This window comes from Neltuma alba, unplaced genomic scaffold, assembly GCF_004799145.2.
Source record: "Neltuma alba isolate B1F8T4 unplaced genomic scaffold, ASM479914v2 tig00012766_pilon, whole genome shotgun sequence".
NCBI lineage: Eukaryota > Viridiplantae > Streptophyta > Magnoliopsida > Fabales > Fabaceae > Neltuma > Neltuma alba.
The window spans coordinates 194,212-212,238 of NW_021637176.1; the positions used below are offsets into that span (position 1 = coordinate 194,212).

The 18,027-nt window shown below is 34.5% G+C and overlaps 1 pseudogene; it reads left to right on the forward strand.

Annotated features, from left to right (window-relative positions):
* Nucleotides 1–5,263: 5,263 nt before the first annotated feature.
* Nucleotides 5,264–14,898, forward strand: LOC114730822 (receptor-like protein kinase FERONIA; annotated as a pseudogene).
* Nucleotides 14,899–18,027: the final 3,129 nt, after the last annotated feature.

Sequence of the window (18,027 nt, forward strand, 5' to 3'; positions counted from 1 at the left end):
GTTCTCCAATGGCTAAACATGGTTAGTTTCTAACAGCAATATATAGCTAGTTCTTTCTAACAATTATTTCACATATGGGTTTATAAATATGCCCCTCTAAACAAGTTTAACGTGCAAGGAAAAGAGAGGAAACATGAGCAAAAGTTGAAATGATTGGATTCATATTTATATATTCTCTATCATAAAATCATTCCTCTTGAGCCATCAATTATCATTCTCTCATCTCAACCTCTCTCGTCTCACTCTTTACGAAAGTTTTCGTGAGTAATTTGTGTAACCACAAGGGAGAGTGTTCCCTTGGGATTAAGGACAAGATTAACCTTGGAAAGAATTGTAGTGATGTCTTACGTGTCCGAATCAAACTTGAGGAATTGCAAAGACATGCTAAGATCAAACTTAAAGGATTCGATTGGTTTTACAAGTGTCTGGATCAAACATATGTGATATATAATGGAAAATCCCAGAAGATTTTTTGGGACTAGACGTAGATCAAGGTTTATAGTTTGGATACTCTTTTCTTTTATATTTTTATCAATTCTAGCATAATTATTTATATTGATTGTTGTATCACTTGCTTATTTGTTTCTGCATACACAGAGAGAGAGAGAGAGAGGCACGTGTGTATTAATTCCTCAACAAAATATGGAGACTACAATTAAGGGATATTTATAGGCTAATAATCCCTTACTAACACTCAATTAGTTATACACAATCTGTAACTAAAATGGGACGTGCTAAAACTAATGCAATCGACTTATATCATTTACACCAAACCTAAAGAATATCCTTGTTCACAAGGATGATATTGGATGGTGGATCAGAATAATCAAACATAAGAAATTGCTGTTTGAGGAAGGAAAGATCCTCCTAAGTGGTGTGCTTAAATATGCTATGATTCCAATGAAGTAGAACTTGAGTAAAAAGCAATAAACCACACTTGACAAGCTTATAGCAAAGAATGCACTCAAATTCAAGAGAAAATCGAGCCTTGCCATCTATCATAGGCAATAAAGTAGCAACTGGAAGACCCTGACTAAACATTTCTTCAACAATAAATTAAAACATGAAAAACTGGATGCACCATTGTTTCAAGGGTGAGTTTAAGTTCATGGGTACCCTTCCCAACTCGTTTAACAACTTCAAATGGTCTAAAATACTAGGCAGCAAGCTTATGTAATGCAGAATTATAGATTAAATTTTTGCAAAAATGGGTGAAGCTTAAGATAAACAATGTCTCTAATCGAAAATTCCCTTTCAATATGGTGCTTATTGACTTGTTGGATCATGTGGTGCTAAGCTTTCAAGAGTCTATCTTTTAACACGTAAATGGTTGTTGCACGTGATGTGCATAGGTGATCAATAGGATCATTTGATGAATCTCTAGGTGGACAACATAAATGAATTGGTGGAGGGATGCCATAAACCATCTTAAATGGAGTCATGCCTATAAAAGAATGATAGGTAGTATTATACCATAGTTTAGCCAAAGAAAGCTAATGAACCCATTGCTTTGGAAAGTCACTAGTCATACACCTTAAGTAACATTCGAGGTAGCGATTCAAAACCTCAGCATCTGACTGTGCATGATAGGCTGAAGAGTAATCAACTTAACACCATAGAGCTGAAAGATTTCCTTCCAGAATTTTCCACAAAAAAGAGGATCACGATCAATCACAATGGACTTGGGAAACTCATGAAGTTCAACAATATTATCAAGAAAGAGGAGAGCTACATTTGACGCTAAAAATGTGCAACTTTGCTAATTCTATCAATAGCTGCCAAAATAATTATTTTAGAATGTGAGAGAAGCAAGCCACTAATTAAATTCATAGAAAACTCAGACCACACATAATCTAGAATAGATAAAGGTTCTAACAACCCAGGTAAAGCAACATGTTTAGATTTAAAATGCTGACAAGTAGAACATAAACTAATAAACCCCCTCACATCATGCTACATTCCTTTCCAATAAAAGACAAAGCAAGCCTTTCATAAGTAGCAGTGGTACTAGATTGTCCTCCCATAGGATCTGAATGAAGGAAAGAAAGCAAGTCATGTCATAATAAGTGATCAATGCCCACTACCAATTTTCCATTCCACTTCAACAATTGTTATTGCCACGTATACTTGGGACAAGAAGTAGGATCCAGCTATCTAAATCTTTAATAAGTTGCTGCACATGATCATCAATAACCTATGTTTGTTTCACTTTAGTATGTAATTCAGTCATAGGAATTAATATTGCAGCTGATGAAACATCAAATTGGCAATAGAGGGCATCCATGAATTTATTGTCTTTCCTTTTCGCATACTCAATCTCATAAGTCAGTCCCCATAACTTATTGAGCAACTTAAATTAATTTGACACTAATTTCTGCTTTAACAAATGCTTCAAGGGTAAATGATCTGTCTTGATAGTAAAAACAGAGCCAACCGAGGAAGATCTCTATTGCTGTACAGCAAATATAACTGCCATAAGTTTAGTTCCTAAGCAAATAGTGATTGTTTTCAAGGACTAAGAGGCTTGCTGGCAAAAGTAATTGGGTGGCCTTGCTATGTAAGAATAGTGCCTAAGTCTTTAGTTCACTTATATCTAAGGAGTTTCGTTCCAATTGGACACGATTACACTCCATGGCAGTGGTGTGCAAGTCGAAATGATGCTCAAGATCATCGATCCGTATACCAAATCCTATTTCCGGCATGATGGTGGTGCTGTCGGAAAGTCAACTCTAATGCCAAAATGTTATGCAACACATAGAGAGAAGAGCACATGTGTATTCTTTCCTCAATAGAACATAGAAATTATAATTAAGGGATATTTATAGACTAATAATTTCTTACCAACACTCAATCAGTTATACAATCTGTAAATAAAACGGGACACATGCTAAAACTAATGCAACTGACTCGTATCAACCTTTCTTAAGTTATAGAAATTTTTATTGATTACCAAATTCACCTGCTCTTGAGTGCCAAGCTAATCTAATACAAAATCTCATATTAGGAATCATGATAGTACTTTAACTAGTTTTGACAAGAATTAATTTGCAAATGACAAAAAAAATTTTGTGAGAATTTTTGATCTGGGATTTTGTAATTCTCAAAGGTTTTTTTTTTTTTTTTTGCAATTTTACCTAGATTAAGATTGATAACCTCAAGGGTAGAAAAGTTGTAGACTCCAGGTTAAATTTAGACCGTTAAATTTTTTTAATGGTTCAGATCTCATCATAGTGATGAGTGCTACATCCTAAACATCACCAAGATTTTATTATAATATAATTTCTTCGATAACCAAAAAAAAATTTGCATTTGGTTCCAATCCTGCTCTCCTTCATTCCTATTTTCCATCTTTTTAATTTTTTTTGGATAAGTTTCCATGCTTTTAATTTCCATTCTTCTTCTTTCAAAACAAAAAAAAGACCTTCTTTTTTTTTTTAACCTGACAAAAGAAAGAAAGGTTGACTTCTGCCTCTAGCTTTCATTTTTATTTTAATTCCAGTTTCCCACTAACGTTAATTGAACCTCCCCGGATCCCCCTCCACCTCCACCGGTCAATTAACGCCCCTCAAGGGGTGTTTGGATTACAACCAAACCATGGTTTCAAAAGTGATTTTACGGTCTACGAAGCAAATATATAGAGGAATTTATCTCAATTTGCAGAAAAGTGCTTTTTAAAAGCACTTCTGGGTGTTTCCAAACACGCCCTCAGTCAATTATCCATATCCAGACTCTTCTAGCTTTATAACAAACCAAACCCCGAAATCGTTCATTTTTAATTAATACTCTTACTTTCAGTTTTTAATAGTTTGTTTGATTTTTATTCTGATTATAAATATAAAATCTCAATCTACTTTATTTTTTATATTTATCTATTATTTTTTATGGTGGTTTTTATAATAATAATAGTTCTAACCAAATATACTTGATTAACAAGGATATTTTAGGAAAGTAACACATATTTATTATAAATAACTAATTAAACTATTTTTTTAATCTATTTAAATTAATCAACTAGTTTTTATATTAAATATTGGAGTTAGTACCCATTTATTCTTGAACCTTCACGTCTCCCCCTATCGATGGCTCCTTTTTTGGGTTACCCTTACCCATGGCTCCTTTTTTGGGTTAATTCAAATAATCCACTGCCTTCTACTCCTCTTGTTATTAACGTAGAATCTAATTAGTGAGTTAAAGAGTTAATGTTGATTTTATGTGTAAAACCTATATCATATATCTATTAATTTTATTCTAAATAAATTCTATTGATATTCTCCTAACAATAATCAAGTAGGAGAAGAAATGAGGAAATTAAAAGATATACTTAGGATATTTTAAAAAAACATACCATATTAACTAATTTAACTAATATTATTAATCTATTTAAATTAGTTAAATAGGTTCTAATCAGATAATTATATATTTTCTGCCATATAACTCACACCTAGCTACTACACCCTTCGTAAATGTTCCAACTCACAATTAACCTCGCCCTCTTTTAAAAGAAATAAGAAAAGTGTTCAGTGTTAGTCGGTTGTAAGTCGCCAACAAAATAATCCATGACTATTTCCATTGATTTTTCTACTTCAGTTTCTTTCCTTCTTCCTTCTTGCTTTTCTCTTTTTGATCCACCACTCACTAGAATATCCAGTACCCTTTTCTGATTCATCACCGCATCCACTTGTTCCCTCGTTCCCTTTCCATTCATCCGCATCCATCGTCACTTCACGCAATTCTCTTTCCAAGTCACGTTCTTATCCCCATCATTAAGCTCCTCAGTTCTGCCTCCTCCTTCTCAGTTCTTCTCCTCCATTGAAGTCGTCGCCATTGATGGGATTCATTGCAAGCTTGATCACGCTCTTGAAGAAAGCTAAGGCTAAGCATCTTCAACTTCTAGAAGAGTGCGACGGATGGCTGTAGTTCAATGCATTGAAGGGTATGTCTCTTTCCTACTTTAATTTCCAATTCAATTCAATCCAAGACCAAACAGGCTCACTTTTTTTTTTCCCCCTGGCCTATCATGGCCAATCAAAATAATAATTTATTTTTATAATTTTATTAATTGTCTCATTATCCATTTTTCCAATCCCCTACGGCTGGCACCCATTGTTGATCAGGTCAAGTGTATTGTTCAGTGCTTTGTTCTTTTGCGTAGACTTGAGCGTTTACCATCGCGGGCGGCTTCCAGGAAACTACTACCATTCATGGCAATTACAGGTGCTAATCTTCTTTTTATTTCTATTTTGGCTCTGTCGAATTTACCTCCATGAGGACCAAACTTCGTCTTCTTCGTCCAAACATAAGCTTCAATCATAAGACTTCCGTGTCGTCATGGACCATCTTCTTCCTCTGTTTTCCCCTGCTTTACGCTTCCACACTTGCTTCTTTTTACACCCCCGATGATCTTTTAAGCATTAACTGTGGCAGCTCCGGCAACTCAACGGGAAATGGTCGGACATGGACCGGAGACAACGATTCAAAGTTCTTATTCAAACAAGGCGAATCTGTTCCAGCTACGGCACTTACTCAATCTCCTTCTGCCCCGCAAGTCCCCTACACCACGGCTTGTATCTCTCGCTCTAAGTTCTCATATTCATTCCCTGTCTCTCCCGGCCAGAAATTCCTTCGGCTCTTCCTCTACCCAGCTTCGTACCCGGGTTTTGATCGTTTCGATGCCTTCTTTGCTGTCAAATCTGTAACTAAAATAGGATATGTGCTAAAACTAATCCAACTAACTCGTATCATTTACACCCCACCTAAAGAATATCCTTGTCCATAAGGATGATGTTGGATGGTGGAGCAGAACAATCAAATGTGGGAAACTGTTGTTTCAGGAAGGAAAGATCCTCCCAAGTAGTGTCCCTAGGTCTACTATGATTCCAATGAACCAAAACTAGACAATGAACCACACTTGACAAGCTTATGGCAAAGAATATACTCAAGTTCAAGAGAAAATTGACCCTCAACATTTATCATAGGCAATGAAATAGCAACCGGAAGGCCTTGACTAACACATTTCTTGAACAACGAAACATGAAAGACTAGATGCACTTTCGTTTCAAGGGGAAGTTTAAGTTCATAAGCAACCTTCCCAACTCGTTTAATGACTTGAAATGGTTCGAAATACTAGGTAGCAAGCTTATATAATGCAGAATTATAGATTAAATTTCTATGAAAGGGGTGGAACTTAATATAAACAATGTCTCCCATCGAAAATTTCCTTTCAATATGATGCTTATTAACTTGCGGGATCATGCGATGCTGAGCTTTCAAGAGTATGTCTTTTAACACCTGAATGTTTCTCTCACTAGACATGCACAGGTGATCAACAAGATCATTTAATGAATCTTTAAGTAGATAACATAAATGAATTGATGGAGGGACACCATAAACCGCCTCAAATGGAGTCAGGCCTATAAAAGAATGGTAAGTAGTATTATACCATGGTGCAACCAAAGAAAGCCAATAAACCCATTACTTTGTAAAGTCACTAGTCACACGCCTTAAGTAACATTCAAGGAAATGATTTAGAACCTCAGTTTGGCCTTCTGATTGTGGATGATAGGCTGAATAGTAATTCAACTTAACACCATAGAGCAAAAAGAGTTCTTTCCAAAATTTCCCATAAAAAAAAAAGGATCACAATTAGTCACAATGGACTTGAAAAACTTGTGAAGTTTAACAATATTATCAAGAAAGAGACGAGCTACATCTGAAACTAAAAATGGATGTTTAAGTGGCATGAAATGTGCAGCTTTGTTAAGTCTATCACCAACTGCCAAAATGACTATTTTAGAATATAAGAGAGGCAAGCAACTAATAAAATTCATAGAAAACTCAGACCACACATGATTTAGAATAGACCAAGGTTGTAACAACCCAAGTGAAGCAACATGTTCAGATTTAAAATGCTAACAAGCAGAACATGAACTAATAAACCCTTTCACATCATGCTATATTCCTTTTCAATAAAAAACAAAGGCAAGCCTTTTATAAGTAGTAGCGGTGCTAGAGTGTCCTCCTGTATGATCTGAATAAAAGAAAGAAAGCAAGTCATGTCATAACGAGTGATCAATACCCACTACCAATTTTCTATTCCGCTTTAACAATTGTTGTAGCCATGTATACTTGGAACGAGAAGTAGGATCAAGCTCTAAATCTTTAATAAGTTGATGCACATGATTACTAATAACCCATGTTTGTTTCACTTTAGTACGTAATTAAGTTCTAAGAACTAATATATAGCTAATTAAACATCAAATTGACGATAAAGGGCATTCACAGCTTCATTATCTTTCCCTTTAGTATACTCAATCTCATAAGTCAGTTCCCATAACTTGTTAAGCCACTTAAATTGATCTGACGATATTGATTTCTGCTTTAACAAATGCTTCAAGGGTAAATGATCTGTCCTTGTAGTAAAAATATAGCCAACCAAGGAAGACCTCTGTTGTTGTACAGGAAATATAATTGCTGTAGGTTCACGTTCATAAGCAGATAATGACTGTTTTTGAGGACTAAGAAGCTTGTTGGGAAAAGTAAGTGGACAGCCTTGCTGTGTAAGAATAGCACCCAACTCTTCAGTTCATCTATATCTAAGGAGTTTCATTCCAATTGGACACGATTAGACTCCATGGCACCAGCGTGCAAGTCCAAATGATGCTTAAGATCATCGATCCATTCACCAGATCTTGTTTCCAGCATGATAGTGGTGTGGCTGGAAAGTCAACTTTGATGCCAAATTGTTATGTAGCACAGAGAGAGAGAGAGAAGCATGTGTGTATTATTTCCTCAACAGAACACAAAAATTCCAATTAAGGGATATTTATAAGCTAACAATCCTTTCCTAACACTCAATCAGTTATACAATCTGTAACTAAAATGGGACATGTGCTAAAACTAATGCAACTAACTCGTATAAACTTTTCTTAAGTTGTAGAAATTTTTATTGATTATCAGATTCACCTGCTCTTGAATGCCAAGCGACTCTAATATAAATAATTGATGATAATGTTTGACTAAAATGTATTTCAAATAATTTTAGAATATCTCAAAGTGTTTACAAAAATTTGAGCCCAATATCATCTCAACCTTTCTTAACTTAGAATCTACAACTTTTCTACCCTTGAGTTTATCAATCTCCAATCTAGGTAAATTGCAACACAAAAAAAAAAAAAAAAGAAGAAGAAGACAATATTCAAAGCAAGGACCTCAAGACGACTTGTTGAAAAGTAAACCACGGAGATCCAGTGTTTTCTAATAAATAAATAAATGAATAAATATTTTGTTTTTCAATTTACACATAGATCATTTGAATGCATAAAAGACAATATTTAAATCAAATCTCTTATATTTATTATGTTAAATTTTTAATTACACACGGTTATGTGTCCTAATTCTAAAATATTATGATTAAACTATAAATTCATATAAAAATAAAAGACAAATAGTCATGTATGATTAGAGAACTTAAGCTAATAAAAGTAAGGGATATGATGTAAGTATTTTCTTTTTATGTTTGTAAAATATTTAAATTTATTAACTTAAATTAATTTTAAGCTAAATAATTAATTCACTATTCTATACAAAAATAATTTTATAAAAGGCTAAATTAAGCTTTTATCATTCTTTATATGATTTTTCATTCTAGTTTTATCTTTAGTGGGGAAACCATATAAGGATAAAGGTGTGGTGGGATGTATCTCATATAAGGGGATGGTAATGAAACGGAAGATTGACAGGAAGGCACTGAGGCAGTGGCGAAAATTGATGTGGTACATCGTATTGATTTTGCTAAATGTACCAATCAAATATCACACTATTGTTAGAGATCATTATTGTTTGGTCCTTATATTATACTAACCCCCGTCCTTAATATAAGATCTATTTAACTAATTTGGATAGACTACGAAAAATAGTTAAATTTATTATTTGTCAAAAATATATGTTGATTTTGTTAAAATGCTCTCTTAAATCATTTGGATTGAAACCACATTTTAATGCAAACTTCGTTAACATATATAATCAATAAGTATAGTTTGGATAAATGGGGAAGACAACGTAGATTGATGTATTATATTTAAGGTAAATTCAATTCTTCTAGTAGCCTTTATATTAGGACACGAGATATAGTAACAAAAAACAAAAATTCAGTTCAACTCAAATTGCAGACAATAAGTGAAAACGTTTCTTTCTCTTTGGTATAAAAAAGAGAAAATGACCAAAAAAAACGAAGAAAGAGATCTTTTTTTTTTTTTTTAAAAAACCAGCAAACGACGAAAGACGTCGCTAAAACTAATGTTAATGATACATATATTAATGGGGAAAATTCATAGGAGAATCACTTTCCACGCACAAATCCAAGGGACCCTTGACGCCAAAGTTAGTGGACAAGAAGGGATGCCTTGAGTACTGGGATTTGAAGGATTCCAAATGGGATCGGTACATGTTTTGCACCGGTTCTTTACATATACAATATAACGAAGATTATTTATACTGGACATCTTCTTTTGTTTTTTTTTTGTTTGGTGAAGACTGGACATCTTCGTATCAACTCTAGAAGTTAATATAAATAATTTAAAAATAAATTTAAAAATAATACTCCCTTTTGTCCTTAATATAAGAACTGGTTGACTATTTAAGTAAATTAAAAAAATTGTTAAGTTAATTATTTGTAATAAATAGGTGTTATCCTACTTAAAATATTCTTGCTAATTAAGTGTATTACCTATAACTATCATTATTACAATGACTGCCTTAGGAAAAAAATAAATATAAGAGACAAAGTAGATTGAGATCTTATATTTAGAATAAAAAAATCAAATTAGTTTTTATATTAAGCATCGAGATAGTATTTAAAGTTCTCTTTACATCGGCTCCTTGAAAATCTGGTTTAAACGACCCTTATCTTCATCAATTATATCAAAGGACCGATCTAGAGTAAGTTTATTGGGGAGTTGAAGAAACCACCCTTTTATTTCCCTCCCCTTAATTTTTTTTTTTGCCCTTACTCCCCTTAATTTTTTCAGCTTATATAACATAATATTTCTAAATTTCAAAAGTCATCATGTCATATCATTATCTATTCAAATTCTGCACCATCGTCATTTCCCCCCCCCCCCCCGAAAGTCGTCATCTTCCTCCTCCTGATGGTCATGGTCAGGGTGAAGCGCCACAAAATAATACCGGTGCGTCCTCCCTTTCCTTGCTTAGTCCTAGTAAATATTGAGTGCGGTATCTGAAGGATCGCCGCTTATATGTACACACCCAGCAACAAGATAGACCTTATACCTAATGTATATATCGTCGTCTTTTATTTTTTTTTTCAATATAAGTAATTTGCTTTTAGCTAATGTATGCACTCCCACCACCCATTAATCGGGAAAAAAAAATATTCTCTCTGTTTATTGATATGTGCTTTTCTTTTTATTTTACTTGCTCACTCTGAGAAACCATAAAACTAAGAAATATATGGATATAAAATCAAGCCCTAAAACAAACACAGTGAAACTAACTAAAATGAACCCACATCCTCAACCAAATTTTGTCCAAATTTGTCCTCGGTATCTCCCTAATCCTCCAATAATTTTTTATAAAACTTTATTAAAATAATAAGCATAAAAAGATAAATCTAAAGTAATCAATTAAATTTCATCTAAACATTTTAGAACTTTGGAAAAAAGATAGTGAAAACATCATTCCAAGATATCACTCCCTCTGGTCTAAATATATGAGTTAGATAAGTAACTTATAGAGATTAAAATGTCAAATAAGTTAATCGTTTGTGAAATATATATGTGTTGGTTTTAACAAAATATCTCTATAAGTTACTTATCTAACTCATATATTTAGACCAGAGGGAGTGATATCTTGGAATAATTCTTTCACTATCTTTTTTCCAAAGTTCTAAATTGTTTAGATGAAATTTAATTGATAAGTTAGTCGTTTGTAAAATATGTGTTGATTTTAACAAAATATCTCAATAATATATTTACATCAGAACTTATCCTTTTTATAGAAATTCCTTTAACAGGTGCAATCAATAAAAAAAAAGTTTTTTTAAAAAAATGATAAAGGATAAAGTACCACAGAATACTCCTAACCCTATTTCTCATGTGCACTTATCATCGTAATCTTTTTATTGGTGCAATTTATCCAAGAAAGCTTATGTGTGATCATAAATTTAAAAGCTAAAATGAAGTAGATTTTTACAAGGAACAAAAAACCGGACCGGATAATAAACCAGTCGAGACACTGGTTTAAGAGTTAATGGGTCAGATCGGGGTCAGACCGTATCAAACCGGTAATAATTAAAATAATTTAATTTACTTAAATTAGTAAAAATATTCATATTCTAATTATACAAAATAATATTTAAATTTTTAATGGGTAATCTGCAAAATGTCCACGTATATGAAATTCTTTTACTTCTTTTTTTATTTTTTTTCCTTTCTTTTTCTTTCACTTCACCCAATAAAATTTTCCTCTCTCTGCCTCTTTTTTCTCTCTCCCACGTGCACTCCTTGCTCCACTTTTGCATTTTTCTGTCACGCATCACTGAACAAGCAGACTGGCAGAGTGGAATAGGCGGTGGAGCAGAACATCTTGCCTCTTTGAACACGCATAGTCATATCTCTGTTCGTCCTCTCAAATTACTTCCTACCTTTCTCACTTCTTTCTTTCTCAAATGGAGAAGCAGCGAGCAATGGCACCATTTGTTGTCTCTGCACTTTATTCATTCATTCACTCGCTCTATTTTCTTTCTACTCGCTCTATTTTCTTTCTACTCGCCTTCTAGTCTTTCACAAGTATGCTTCAAAGTGACACGAAGTAAGTTCTGTCTTCCTTCACCTCGATGATCTCCTCTATTTCTACCACTTGTCTCTGTAGTGTTCATGGTCTCCACAAACGGCGAGACGTTCGGCGAACGGTGAAAACAAGAAAGAAGTGGGGAAAAAACCAACTGGCCAACCCAATCAAGCCAGCGGTTTGTTCGATTTTTGCCGATTTATTATGGTACATTCCGAGTTGTTCCGGTTTAACTGGAGACCGGTTTTTAAGCTAAACCAGATCAGATGTTAGACAGGTTCACCGGTTGAACTGTCCGGTTCGGTCCGGTTTCCTTGGATTTTTACATTTCATTAAAAAACCCTAATAAGCTCCTACGGGTATAAATCTTAACATTGCACAACAAAATGTGACCGGTAAGGATTGAGGAGAAAGAGTACTGTGACGGAAAAGAACATGGACTCGTGGAGTGGATCCCCTATCGCATATATAGTCCATGTCCCCATGACCGTTTATGAGATTCCACAGCTATTATTGGTCCACTTGGCATGGAAGTGCAAAAGTCTACGGATGATTTTTATTTTGGCATAGACTTTGAACTTTTAGCCTGCCGCGAAGCTTCCCAGCAAGCAACCACCAGCATCCGTGAACCCAACTCCTACTTGTCGGGAACAGATTTCAGTTTCTGCACTACAAAATTTACATCCATCAAAACCAGCCTTCGTCTGCTTCTTCAAGAGATGAGCTTCAATAATCACACCAGTTCTGCATCATTAAGAACCATCTTCTTCCGCTGTTTCCCCCTGCTTTACGCTTCCACACTTGCTTCTTTTTACACCCCCGATGATCTTTTAAGCATTAACTGTGGCAGCTCCGGCAACTCAACGGGAAATGGTCGGACATGGACCGGAGACAACGATTCAAAGTTCTCATCCAAAAAAGACAAATCTGTTCCAACTACGGCACTTACTCAATCTCCTTCTGCCGAACAAGTCCCCTACACCACGGCTCGTCTCTCTCGCTCTCGGTTCTCATATTCATTCCCTGTCTCTCCAGGCCAGAAATTCCTTCGTCTCTTCTTCTAGCTTCGTACCCGGGTTTTGATCGTTTCGATGCCTTCTTCACTGTCAAATCTGGTGGGTTGATACTCCTTAAGGATTTCAATGCTTCGGTCACGGCCGATGCTGACCGTGAAGATACCATGTTCACAGAATACTGCGTCAACGTCGGGGATGGCGAGAGGCTCAACTTAACTTTCACTCTCAATTCAACACACCCAGATTCTTATGCGTTTGTTAATGGAATTGAGATTGTCTCCATGCCTGAGGATCTCTATTACACCAAACCCGACGACTTGGGATTCAAATTAATTGGTTCGGTGGGCAGGTTTAGCATATCCGACGACGTTGCTCTCCAGACACGGTACAGGCTAAACGTGGGTGGAAGCCAAATCTCATCTACGAAAGACACGGGAATGCTCCGGTCTTGGGACAGCGATGACAGTTCCTTTGTTAGAAGTTCTTTTCTACCTGCTGATTTGGAAGGTGAAAGAAGACCCCTGATGTTCACGAAAGTTCCTAATTACACAGCACCTGAGGAACTCTATCGAACAGAACGCGATATGGGAAAGCATAAAAATGTGAACATGAACACTAACCTTACTTGGAAATTTCCTGTCGTTTCAGGCTTTACGTACATGCTGAGACTCCATTTTTGAGAGCTTAATCCAGATCTCAACATTTCCTACAACAGGATATTTGATATTTACATAGCCGACCAGTTAGCTGAGGATGGTGCGAATGTTTTAAATTGGGCAAGGGAAAAGGAGTTCCGGTATATAGACACTATGCCGTAATTGTTTCAGGTGATGCAAAACCAGCTTCTCTTTCACTTAAAATGCATCCTGACTTGCAATCACCGTTGGAGTACAATGACGCGTTCTTAAATGGGCTCGAGATTTTCAAGATCAGTGATTCACAAAGTAATCTCGCCGGACCTAACCCTGATCCTCCTCCACCTCGTCCCAATCCTAATGATCTACCCCAAAAGCAAGCAAGAAAAAACAGAGGCAAGAATGTAATCGGGGTCATTGTGGGTGTTTCAGCTTCCATCGTCATTCTGATTTCCAGCATCGCATTCTTCCTCATCACTCGTGGGAAGAACGTCAGGTTGAGTGATGGAACTTGTAAGTGTATTACTAATGGCTCAGTTGTGCTGACGGAACTCTGCCATCGCTTTTCAATTGCTGAGGTCAGAGCCGCCACCAAAAACTTCGATGAACTCTTCATCATCGGCGTCGGAGGATTGGGCAACGTCTAGAAAGGTTACGTTAACGACGGTCAAACTCCGGTTGCAATCAAACGACTCAAACAAGGGTCGCAGCAAGGGCTCCATGAGTTCCGAACAGGGATTGAAATGTTGTCCCAACTATCGCAACGAAATGATCGCAACGACTCAAACAAGGGTCACAATCACTTAGTATCTCTCATTGGCTACTGCAACGATCGCAACGAAATGATCCTCATCTACGACTTCATGGCTTGGGGGACCCTACGTGACCATCTCTACGAGTCTAATCAGCTCCCGCTTTCTTGGCATCAAAGGCTGGAGATTTGTCTGGGTGCAGCACGACGACTGCACTATTTACATACAGGTGCAAAGCACGCTATCATTCACCATGACATCAAGTCAACAAACATCCTGATAGATGAGAACTGGATGCAAAGCACAGTAGTAAAAGGAAGCATTGGATATTTGGATCCAGAGTATTACATGCTTCAAAGGTTGACGGGGAAGTCAGATGTGTATTCCTTTGGAGTGGTCCTTCTGGAGGTATTGTGTGGAAGGCCTCCTATCATTCGTATAGTGGAGAGGCAGCAACACAACCTAGTAGAGTGGATTCGAAGATGTGTTAATGAGAATAAGATTTATGAGACGGTGGATCCATTCATCAATGAAAGTCTAACGCCTGAAGGCTTGAAGGAATACACGGAGACTGCTTTACAGTGCTTAGCTGATGATGGTAATGAACGGCCATCCATGGGCGATGTGATGTTGGGCCTCGAGTCTGTGATGGAGACGGAGCAAAGATGGCAGAGCTTGGTAGGGCTCTAAATGAAGATATTACTTTTGAAGAAGGGTAGGCTTTCAATGGGTGGTGGCCATTTACAACCTTGTGTGGTCCTTCATTGTTCACCAACATCACTGCATGCACCATCACTACAATATTGTTTTGTTTTTTAGTAAATCTTCGCAGCAAGTTGCAAAGCGCAATCGTAATTAAACAAAAGGCACTTTTGGCCTACAAAATTATAGTTTTAAATGGGGAAAATTCCAACAAAATAATTTTTGAATTTCAAAATCCCCAGAAGGTCACATGAATTTAACAATTTCTAAATTGATGATAATGACTAAATTATAATTTTGAAATGTTGGTGAATTTTTAATTTTTTTTCTTCACCGGCCGATCGACCGATTGTTAACAACTCATGCTGGAGTTCAGGTGGGCTATTGGGCATTGAAGTTTAGGCAATAGTTAACTTTTTTTTAAGGACTCTTTCAATATTTGTAATGTGTTTAACAACTAACTTTTATAACAATATTCACAACTCTATTAACACCATTAATCACATTTTTTTAGGTTTTTAAACTGAGATTTTTTTAACATTTGTAACATGATTAATAACCTTTATAATAATATTCACAACTCTGTAATGCCACTAACTATGTGTTTTTCAGGATTTTAAGCTAGGGTGTTTTTTTTAAGAACATTTATAATGTGAATGACTCTCATGATGATATTTATAACTCTATTCACACCATTAACCATGTTATATGATAGGCATAGCTATACATATTTTGGTTCAGAGGAATTACGGCAGGGATCTTTGAAAATAGTGTTTGTATTCATAGTCCTTTTTCCCCCATGATATTAACTCAACCTTCTGTGTAACTAGTTTGGATGAGCATCCTAACATTATCTAGTTTGGACTGTCTAAATCTGATAACAGTCTAGATTTAAAATTTTGAATTAATGATTATTAAATAAAAAATTATTCTTTGAAAAAATAATAACTAAGAGATCATCTTTATTTTAGATTATATACTTGTTAAAATAATTATTAATAAAAATGAAAAAAATCAAACTTGGATCATCCAAATCAGGTTTGTACGGTTCAAATCTCATGAGCATTCAAACTAGTTCTGACCATCCGGACTGCATTTAACCCACCCTGGTGTACATAAAATATAGTAGTATATATTTATTTCTATCCAAAGAATATTTGATTTATAAGTAGCTCATAAAGTTTATTGATTGTGTTTAATATATATTTCAATTTAATAGTATTTCATTTAATCAACAATTATGCGATGCATATGGAGAGCACCGCTTTGAGTTATTTGCATATCAAAACTCCGTCTATGTGTTCTTTACAACTTGTATATCGAAAGGCGCATTCAGTTTGGAGTAGTCAATGATGTATATGATGGCGTGCTCCGAAAATAAATGTAAAAGTGGTTCATCTAGAGTTTTAGTGCTCATCACTCTAACTTTATTAGATCTAAACCGTTTGTATTTGATTTGAATGGTTCATATTTAAAATATTAAATTAATTATTTTTAAACAAAAAAATGATTTTTTTAAAAATGTGATAGTTAAGAAATTATCTCTATTTTAAATTCTATATATATTAAAATAATTATTTTGAATAAATAAAAATAAAAAAGAAATCAAATTTAGACAATTCAAATGAGATATGAACGATCCAGATCTGATGAGTTTAAACTGATTATGTCCATCTAGAGCCCATTTGCTAGCTTTTCCCTTCCATTCGGGCATCTCATGGAATCCGTTAACGATGGGACTCCACAAATCAGCATCATGCATGTTTGGTTTACAGTTTGTCATAACTACATTATATTGGTGATCACCGTCAATTAAAAGGGTAAAAATAACTTGTCACTAATATTATATATGATGAGTAGGTGAAAAGAACTCTACAATCTTTTTAGAATTTCATCTCTTGATTAATGTCATTATATCCTATAATGCTCAAATGGATGGTTTATTCTAATATTTACTATTATGATCACAAATGTTTTCATGTTTGTCCCATAACGTGGATTAATTCTTCTATTTATGAATTGTAACTCTTAAAAGGGCTGGAAGCTTGTAATAAATAGGGGCTAAACAAAAAGCATTATATGTAACTGAAAAAAAAAAAAAATCTAAGGAACAAGAATTTATCCATTTTTCTCTCAAATTCTCATGTCTTGCTCATCTCTCTAATCTATATGTTTTCATAGTTTTATAACACTTTCACTTATGATTGACTTTTTCGTATGAAAAAAAAAACATTAAAAAACTTTAAAAAATGCTAAAGGACAAACTAAAGTGGATGAATTTCAAAATCCTAAATCAGACCCTCTTGTACTATTTCAAAATTTTAAAATATTATAAAATGATAACATTGCCCTTATTTCTAATAACAACTTTTATATAACTATTAACTACTTTTCTTTTCAAAGTTCAGATGACTACTTTTGTATAATTATTGATTATACAATAGTAAATAACTAAAACAAAAGTAGTCAATGGATCTCTAACAACACTTAATGCATTTTTTTTGAATATTTGAAACAAAAGTAGTTATTAGCTAAATAATAGTAGTCATCAAATTTTAAAAAATGAAAGTACCTAATCATAATACTAAAGTAGTTAGTAACTAGTAGTTATCAAAGTTTTAAAAATAAATGTAGTCAATATCTTAACAAAAGTAGTCAATATACAAGAAAGAGTGGTCACGGAAGCTCCAGCAAGCGGTCACCAGAGCTCTGATGACATGTTGCTAGAGATTTGGATGCTGACCATTGGTAGGGTTGTTAGCATCAGAGCTCCGGTGGCCAAAAACCAGTTAAGGGTGTTAAGATAGCAATATTTTTTTAAAAAAATAGTGAACAGCATTTGCATAATTTTACAAGATTTGAAAATTTTGAAATAGTATAAGGGTTTAAATTAGGATTTTGAAAGTCATTTAGCAATTTTCAGGATATTTTATTATCTTTTTGTAATTTTTATGTTTTTGTTGCTGAATTTTTAAAAAAACAAATCTTTCTATCTGACATCAAGTGAAAGTTAGTTTATTAAAAGAAAAAATTTAGGTTAAGTTTCTTATATCCGTTACGTCAAGATAATGTAATATCATATTTTTCAAAAATCAATAAATTGAAATAAATAATAAA